Source organism: Magnolia sinica, chromosome 18 (assembly GCF_029962835.1).
Source record: "Magnolia sinica isolate HGM2019 chromosome 18, MsV1, whole genome shotgun sequence".
In the NCBI taxonomy this organism is placed as follows: Eukaryota; Viridiplantae; Streptophyta; class Magnoliopsida; order Magnoliales; family Magnoliaceae; genus Magnolia; species Magnolia sinica.
The window spans coordinates 37,734,436-37,742,959 of NC_080590.1; the positions used below are offsets into that span (position 1 = coordinate 37,734,436).

At 38.7% G+C, this 8,524-nt stretch overlaps 1 non-coding gene across 1 annotated transcript; it reads left to right on the top strand.

Moving 5' to 3' along the window:
• Window positions 1-6,510: 6,510 nt before the first annotated feature.
• LOC131234087 (U6 spliceosomal RNA) lies at window positions 6,511-6,612 on the top strand. Its single transcript, XR_009165500.1, has one exon. It is a non-coding gene; the product is annotated as a U6 spliceosomal RNA (small nuclear RNA).
• Window positions 6,613-8,524: the final 1,912 nt, after the last annotated feature.

Below are 8,524 nucleotides of genomic sequence, written 5' to 3' on the forward strand. Positions count from 1 at the left end.
CTTATCTTGTGCACACACTTTCACCACCCACTAAGCTTTTGTAAGCTTATGCACGATAGATGCGTGCAGGTGGCGTTAGGTTGCAGCATCGTTAAGCTTGGAGCGTGCAGCTGTCTTCTGGAGTTTTAAATTTTGACATGTGCATTTCCCTTTCAGCATTGTATTCAAATATTTATATTAGTGGATATATGATGATGATGTTGCCTTTGTGATTTGGGTAAACTTGTGGTTATGCTCCATTAAAAAAAATCATACTAAAAATCCTCCTTGTAGGATCCCAGGATCAGAATCTGGTGCATGCACGCTAGGAGCCGAGAATGGGGTACTACGGAGGCTGTCAGCACCAGATTCGGTGATCGAGAATTTTGTAAGCCCGGTTTCCGAGTTTGGGGAGTGACAGTATAGGTGTCTGATCGAAGACACAGATAAAACATCACCATCACATCTACTCAATTCATCTAATGTGGCAGCATTGGCCTCCCTGTACGAAGCCTCAGAATCTTCTCTCTTAGATTTAAGATTTGTACAATCCTTCTTCACATGTCCTTTCATTCCACAGTTCCAGCACTTTACATTTCATTTGCCTTTGTTCCTATATTTGGATCTAGAACCTAAAGAACCCATACCTTGTTCAGAATTCCTACCCCTTGTAAACGGTGCATCAGAAGATATCATCATCTCGATGTTAAGCTTTCTCATGGCCTTCCCTTGAAAGGCTGAGATAACAATGTCGACACTCAGAGTTTTATTTATAGAGCACATTATGTCCTTGAATGACTCATAAGATAACGGAAGAGAATTCAGCAACATACATGTTTGTTTTTCTTCTTTAATCACTTTTTCCATATCCAGCAATTTGCAAACTAATTTATTAAAGTTGTTGATGTGAGCCTCCAGATCTCCACCATCCACCATCTTGAAGTTATACTACTGCTGCTTCAAGTGTAAGCAATTTTCAGAGGATTTTTTGGCATAAACATCCTCTAACTTCGCCCATAACTTAGCCACAGTTTTCTCTCTCATGACGTTGTAGAGAACCTCAACCGTGAGACATAAACGGATCGATGATAAAGCCTTCTTATCATCAAGAGTATTCCATTCATCATCAGTCATAGAAGACTTTCGCTCATCAAGAGCACCATCTTCGCCTTGCTTGATTAAGGAACTCATCATCTTGATCTTCCGTAACTCAAAATTATTTTTCCTTAAGTACTTCTCAATATCATACCTAATGCTTACCATTATTACTAATCCGTTAGATTAAGATCTGTGCCCCAACGATTGCTCTGATACCACTTGTTGGGGATTTGTGCTACGAAATCACACGCACAGATCTAAATCTAGGATAGCAATCCAATGGCACGAAGCAAACACAAGAGAACACACGAATTTAATTTGGAAACCCTTTCGGAAAAAAACCACGGCACAAAGCGACAGAATTCCACTATGAAAGCATAAATTATAAAGAGAGATGACTTAGCCGATTCGAACAACCTCGAATCTCATCCTTGCTACACCCTTCAGAAACCCTAAAACCCTTTTAGAAACCCTTAGAACCTCTTTAGAAAGCCTTAGAATACCTTAGAATAGCCCTAAGCACCTCCTTTGAAAAATTCTGGAAACCACTTCAAATTTTTGCAGTCCGCACAGGATCTGCGTAACCTTCGACTAGTCGAAGGAGGGCCTCGACTGGTTGAGCAGCCCCCTCGACCGGTCAAGCCTAACCCTCGAGTGGTCAAGCAGCCCGGACAGCGCTCACTGGACTTTGAGTCGAGTGGGCCTCAACCAATCGAGCAACCTAAAATACAAATTGAAGACATCTGTTTTCAACAACAATAACCTATCATCCAATCAAATCACGTCACATTGTGCGTATACCAGTACCAATACAAGCAATGGTAGTACCCAAAATAAGTTGTGCTTTTTGAAGGAAATGACCCAATTACCTTCATATATTATTTTTTCTTTAAAATGTAATAAATTCAGAAAAATTTAAGGCCAACATGGTACGTGTCTAATCCTCTGTCAAATGCATGCATGATAATCACACACCAAAAGTCTTTCCGATGGAATCATGAGACGGGCTGCATATGTATTTTGATATTTTTAAGTAGTGTAATAGAAATTTTGACCATTTGAAGTCATCTAATTAATGGATATTTTGATGATTTCAATTTTTTATGAAATCATCTAAATCTCTATTAGTGTATGGCATTTTCACCTTATGTTTACATCGACCACATTTTATCATTCTTCTATGGCGGATTGTATCTATTGGATGGGTTGGATATCAAATAAATATTATGTGGGTCCCACAATTCTGGACTTCACCATATCTTAAAGAAAAATGCATCCCCTTGTATTTTGGTTCAGAGGGGCATTATTTGGTAAAATCTTAATTTATGAGATAATTTTCCATTGAAAATTACTTGCATTACCAATGTAGCTTAATGAAAAACGTTTTTAAATGATCTGGTTATTAGAAGCATGTTTCCAGATCCACAGTGACGAATCTCATTAACAGCTATTTTTGGGCGCCCAAAATTCTCTTGCAGTATCTTTAAGAAAATCTGACAAAAATAAAACCATTTAGGGCCCATTTGAATACCAAAAAATAAGTTACTTTTTCTACTTACAGTAGTAGATAATAAGTATGTTATTTAAGATAACTAAATTTGGTTTAAGATCAATTATAAGTAACTTTTTTACTTAAAAGTACTAAATCACTTCAACTGAATAAGTGGAAACCAAGATAAGCTATTTGAGGCATAAGTAATTTATAATCCAAACACCCCCTTAAGGATTTTTACCACATGATCCTGATTTTACCAAATGATGCCTGAGATAATTGACACTCTGGGAAGTACTCTATGATAGATTAAATGACTGAAACATGGCTTTCATCTTCATTCCTTTAATTCATTAAAATGGTAAAGTTGAAAATTATGAGACCTACGTGTATGATCGACATCCAACCCGCCCAACCAATACAACTGAGCATGATAATTAGATGAACCAAAAATATGTACAATTCAATCATAAGGTGGCACACACAAGGTTGAAAGCTACCTGGACCTTGATGTTTGTGAGAAATTTACCATGTCCATCTGTTTTCTCAGCTCATGTTTGGATATTAGACAAAAAATGAGGCAGAACCAAAACTCAAGTGGGCTACATAAAAGTAAACAATGGGGGATTGAACGTTCAATGTTGAAAGCTTCTTGGGGCCACGGAAGTTTTGTATCGCTAATATTTTTTTTCTTTCAATTATCACAACGTGAATAAGCTTATGAACGGTTGGATGGCACATAAACATCAAGGTGGGCCCTATGAAGGTTTCAAAGGTGGGCATTTCTCTGCCAACTTTTTCTTGTCATGTGACCCACTTAAGTTTTTGGTCCGCCTCATTTTTTATCTCATGTCCTAACATGAGCTTGGAAAAACACATGAACAGGTGGATTTCTCACAAACATTAATTATCGTGGGCCCACCCATCTTTTGGCGCCGTGGGAACTTACTGCAGTCAGGTGTCCCAGTAATCCGCATCAATCTAGGCTTGTCATTTCACAGGACCTTTATCACCACGTATATCATCTGTTCCAAAACCAAAGCCGATTAATTACCAGGTGGACCACACGCGCACCCACAACAAGCTGCATCAAGAAATAATTATGCGAATGCTGTTAAACCGTCCATTGTTATCATTTTCGTGAGTGCGACTTGGCTGCGACCCCGAACCAGCCATGTGGGTGTGACCTTTACTGTAGGACCCACCTTGATGCATGAATTATATATCCACACCGTCTATCTGTTTTTCCATATGCACCACACTCTAGAAAATAATGATTATTGATCATTAAAAACCTTTTATGTACCACAAAACTTTTGTATCAATATGATATTTACTTTGTTTTTCCTCACATCCAGGTCTGTTTGACTTTATCAATAAGCTTGATATAAATAAATAAATAAATTACAATAGACCTAAGAAGTTTTTAACGGTGGGCGTTCAATGACCACTCTTTCCTGTGGTGTGCTCATTCTGAAATTTGTATTTTCTTCATTTCTGAGATCACCCCCTAAAATAATCCGGAAAAACATATGAACAGCGTGTATATATACTTCATGCATCGAGGTGAGACCTACGGTCAGGATCGCATCCACATCACTGGTTCCGGGTCGCGGCCACGTCTCACTCATGAAAGTTCTGCCTACTAAGATTATTGACTGGTAAAACTTTTTGGTCAGACCATCTATATGGTTTGCCCCACATGGCACGAGATTGTTGACCGGTCTAAATCTTCTCTCAGATCATCTACATGTCGTGTCACGGCTACGATGTTGTACACGTGTACCAGGTCGGCTGCACCTGGTGCCTGTGAAAGGATGGAGTGCGACTTGGCTGCGAACCCAACCAGCAGTGTCGGTGAGACCCTGACCGTATGGCCCACTTCAATGTATGAATTGTATATCCACGCCGTTCATTTGTTTTACCAGCTTATTTTAGGATATGGTCCCAAACATAGAGAAAATACAATTTACAGGTGGACCACACCATAGGAAAACAGGTGTGTTGACCATTAAAAACCTTTTGTAGGCCAAAAAGATTTTGGACCAATCTGATATTTAGTTTTTCCTTTCATCCAGCTATTTGTGACCTTATCAATAGGTTGAATGGTCAATAAACATTAACGCTATGAAGTTTTTTATGGTGCACATTCAATGACAATTGTTTCCTATAGTGTGGTCCACCTGAAATTTTTATCTGCTTCATTTTTTATACCATGTCCTAAAATAATCTATAAAAACAAATGAACAGCATAGATATAAAATGAATACATCGAGGTAGGCGCTGGGGTCAGGATCTGGTTCGGGGTCACAGCCAAGTCACCGTCAAAGGATGCATGCGGTGGTGGTAGGTTTTGAATAATAAATTCCCACTCACATTGCTATTTTTACGTGTTGACCATAGCCGTTGAATCTAACGTCACGTTTCAGTGATACAAACCGTTCGTTATGACAGGTCAGGTGCATAAACAAATAAATGCTGAGGTTGAGCATGTACATCCGTGTAGACCCAAACAGTTCTTTGAACTCTTGTTAGCATCGCCCTAAATAGGTAGTATTTCCGGTAATCCGTGTGGCCAACTTTATAATACGGTGGAGATCTCAATATATTGTAAAATTAAATCAACTGTTGTCATTTACAGATAGAGCTGGGCAACGAGTCGATTAGGACCGAGTTAGGGCTAACCCGAGTCGATCCGGTTTTGAAATATGCCTAACTCAAATTCGACTCGACTCAGTACCGAGTCCAGCATTCCTGAATAGATCTGAATCCAAATCTAGCCTAGATTAATCTGGACCGAGTCCGACCCGATCAAAGGTACTGAGTCAATTCGAGTTGGCACCGATTCAGATCGAGAAATGAGGGAGGAGTGGAGAGAAGCGAGAGAGTAGGGTAGTGATGTTGGTGGGTGACTGTCAGGCTTGGAAGAGGAGGGAGGGAGTGGAGAGGAGAGAGAGGAGGAGGAGGAGGAGGTTAGTGATAGTGGTGGGTGGCTGCTTGGCTTGGAAGAGGAGGGAAGAAGAGAGAGAGAGAGAGAGAGAGAGAGAGAGAGAGAGAGAGGAGGAGGAGGGTGGTGATGGCAATAGGTGGTTGTTGGGCTTGGAAGAGGAGGATGAGAGAGGGAGAGAGGGTTTGAGATCAAAATGGGGTCGAGTGTGGCGTATACGGTTAGATATACTTAAAAATTATGATTATGATTACACACACACACACACACACACACACACACACACACACGAATCCAAGCTAAGTCGGTTTCGAATCAAGTTGAGTCTGACCGGATTGAGTTTAGGGTCGAGTTAATGGGTAACTCAAACTCGACTCGGTTTGAATTCGGATCGGGTGAAGCCTACTCAGTTTGGACCAACTCACCCATTTGGTTCGGGTCGAGTCGAGTCTAAACAAGTCGAGTCAGGCGAGTTGAGTCATCCTGTGCCCAGCTTTATTTTCGGAGCATTGACTATGTACTACCCCCTGCCTATCCCGAGCTCGGCATAAGCTAGGGCTCCGAGGGGCTACTATGATGAATGGATTTATCCACACTGTCCATCCATTTTGCCACATCATTTTAGAGTATAAACTCAAAATTAAGGCAAATCCAAGGCTCAAGTGGACCACACAGTGGGGATTTAATTTCACACCATTAAAAACTTCTTGCGAGCTAAGGAATTTTGGTTAAAGCCGATATTTTTGTTTTCCCTTCATCTAGGATTATGTGACCTAATAAATAGGTTGGATGGAAAATAAACATCATGCGTCATTATCACAGTTGCTTCCTGTGGTGTGGTCCACTTGAGTGTTTGATTTGCTTCATTTTTAGACTTATAACCTAAAATATATAGAAAAATGGATGGATATTGGTGGATAAACTCATATATCACGGTGGGTCCTCAAAGCCCCAGCCTATAAGTACCCAATCCATGTTCCATAATAGATGAGCAGCATATCAAAGACATCTAATAAAATTAGAATGATACAGGGAAGATTAGCATAACACTTAGGCAAGGATGACATGAAAAAATAGAGCACCGGACCCAATTAAAAATAAAAAATAAAATAAAATAAGAAGAAGAAGATAAGCATAAGAAAACTTTAGTATCACGGAGAATATATTTAATGTATGTGATTTTGTCAATATCTGTTGGGTTTTTTTTTTTAAATAAGAAAAAAAAAATTCTCTCACCAAATACACATCAAAGGACAAAGGCAACAAAAAAATTTTATAAGTCAGTTTTTAGAATTCAAAATATTGGATGAAAAACCTATTCTTGATCAAGTACGTAAGTTACGGGTCATCATCCAACAAATTATTGCCAATGGCACTAATATCGATGAATCCTTCCAAGTATCCATCATTATAACTAAACTTCCACCTAAATAAAAGGATACTAGAAAATCTTTGAAACAAAAAAAAAAAGTATCAACTACAAGTGAATGATATTTGGCCTTATTAACTTTAACACAATCTTACTAAATATAGTAGTCAAACATAGAGCAACAATTATTAGAATATTCAGCCCAATCTATATTAAAATGGCTAATAAATCAAGTGATTTTGGAACCTTAAAATGTACTCCACAACCAAGTGTCTCCTTCAGATGCAGTAGGATGTGTTTGACTATAGTAAGATAACTCAAGATAGGTGCATGCATCAATTCATGGACTTAATTAACTATATGTGTAATGATAAAGCACCATTTAAGTTATAATAGTCTTTGTTGTCATAAGTAGTTTACCATCATGTTTCAACTTTACTGGTGTTGTGCCAATTCAATTAAACACAGGGCCACACGTGTGATCGAGGGCTTGTATTCAGATTTTATTTGTGATTATGATGTGCATGCGTGCCTGAGTCTACTCGACTCAATATTTGATTAAACCGCTAGTGTCCCCACGTTGAGACATATTGATTAAAGACTAAATGCCTAAGCCAACTATCCTCTCAACCACTGGTTGTGATGAGGGATCAGTTGACTTGCGAAAGGATAGTAGTTAGCCTTTCTGAATGGATTCTTTGTGCCTTGCGTCAAAGGACTTGTTCTTTCACATGTATAATCACAATACATTTTTTAAAAGAATGAAAATGAATAAATAAATAAAAACAATTATTGAACAATACCGATTTCATTAATATAATATTTGGCCCATTACAATCGATAAAGTTTTGAAAAACAACCTTTAAAAAAAAACCACAAACAAACAAACAAACAAGAGATAAATACCTAACCCATCTATCGGAACAAATGATCAAGGCGAATGGTCACCAAGATGTGACTCGATAGGTGTGATCACCTAAGTAAGACCTTAGTTGATTAGGATCCAATAACTTACAGTTATGGACATTTAATCTAATCCTACGGTACTATAGTTGTGGACGCTAGACAATAACAATCTATTCTAAAGCTAGGCTAAGCTATGCTAAGGTAAATATGGACGCTAAAGGGAGCACAATTCTCCAATGGTACGGGAGATCTACTCTCTTCTTTCTACTTGGTTGCCTCACTCGAGAGCTTTCGTAAAATGGGGTAAAGGATATGATATTTGACTAGAGTCGTCACTAACCTTACTACGACTCTACAGTCGGTTAGAGCCCATAGAAACGCTTAAGATTGAGAATCCGAATATTGTTGACCCTAAGATGACTCGTGAGTTTATGTTCCAGAGATTCCGAGTAAGGGACCATGGTTACAAAGAGAGAAGGTGTTAGGCTCCCACTTTACTCGTATGAATGTACAGTCTTTACTTCACAATATCTAACTAATTTCTAAAGAATAAGGGTTGTTCTCGCCTGCAAAAAATGTAATGCGATACGATAGTACTAGTGATTGATCGATCTAAATTTCTAATAGGCAAGATCCGACTATATCAGCAAACCGCATAGCATATGTTCGAAACAATCAAGTGCATGATGCAAGTATAGATGCTTGATGCTGATGCTTATAATAAAACGAGGAC